Source organism: Corvus brachyrhynchos, unplaced genomic scaffold (assembly GCF_000691975.1).
Source record: "Corvus brachyrhynchos isolate BGI_N302 unplaced genomic scaffold, ASM69197v1 scaffold53, whole genome shotgun sequence".
Lineage (NCBI taxonomy): Eukaryota > Metazoa > Chordata > Aves > Passeriformes > Corvidae > Corvus > Corvus brachyrhynchos.
The window spans coordinates 8,009,928-8,010,382 of NW_008237681.1; the positions used below are offsets into that span (position 1 = coordinate 8,009,928).

Genomic DNA, 455 nt, shown 5'->3' on the forward strand with positions numbered 1-455 from the left:
TTCCTTCCTTCCTTCCCACTCTTCCTTCCCACTCTCCCGTCCTCCCTCCCTCCCTCCCTCTCTCTCGTCCTCCCTCCCTCTCTCCCTCCCTCCCTCCTTCCCTCCCTCTTTTCCCTCTTTCCATCTTTTTTCTTTCGGTCTGCCTTGCTAACTTTTTCTCTCTTTCTCTCCCTCTTTCACTTTCCCTTTTCCCTTTCTCCTTTTCCAAGACAAACATTCCTCTTCTCCCCCAGGCACACTACTTGGCCGACTTTCATTGTTAACATTATTCTTTTATGGTTTATGTGTCATAAAATATTACAGGTCACAGTTACTTCTGTTTCAAGCTCGGAAAAGACCAATGAAATCAATGGGCGCTCTGGGGAAGAGAAGTCTTCTCTTGTGCCTAGGCATTTGGGAGCAAACTGTGTTGATTTTGGTCGTGCAAGGAGTTCTCTTTGCCATATAACTTCAAG

At 46.6% G+C, this 455-nt stretch overlaps 1 protein-coding gene across 1 annotated transcript in view; it reads left to right on the top strand.

Annotated features, from left to right (window-relative positions):
* The window catches only part of HOXA1 (homeobox A1), a gene marked incomplete at its 5' end in the record, with an annotated part of 6,174 nt that overhangs the window by 4,557 nt on the left and 1,162 nt on the right, over nt 1-455 (top strand). The gene's annotated exons all lie outside the window — the stretch shown is intronic.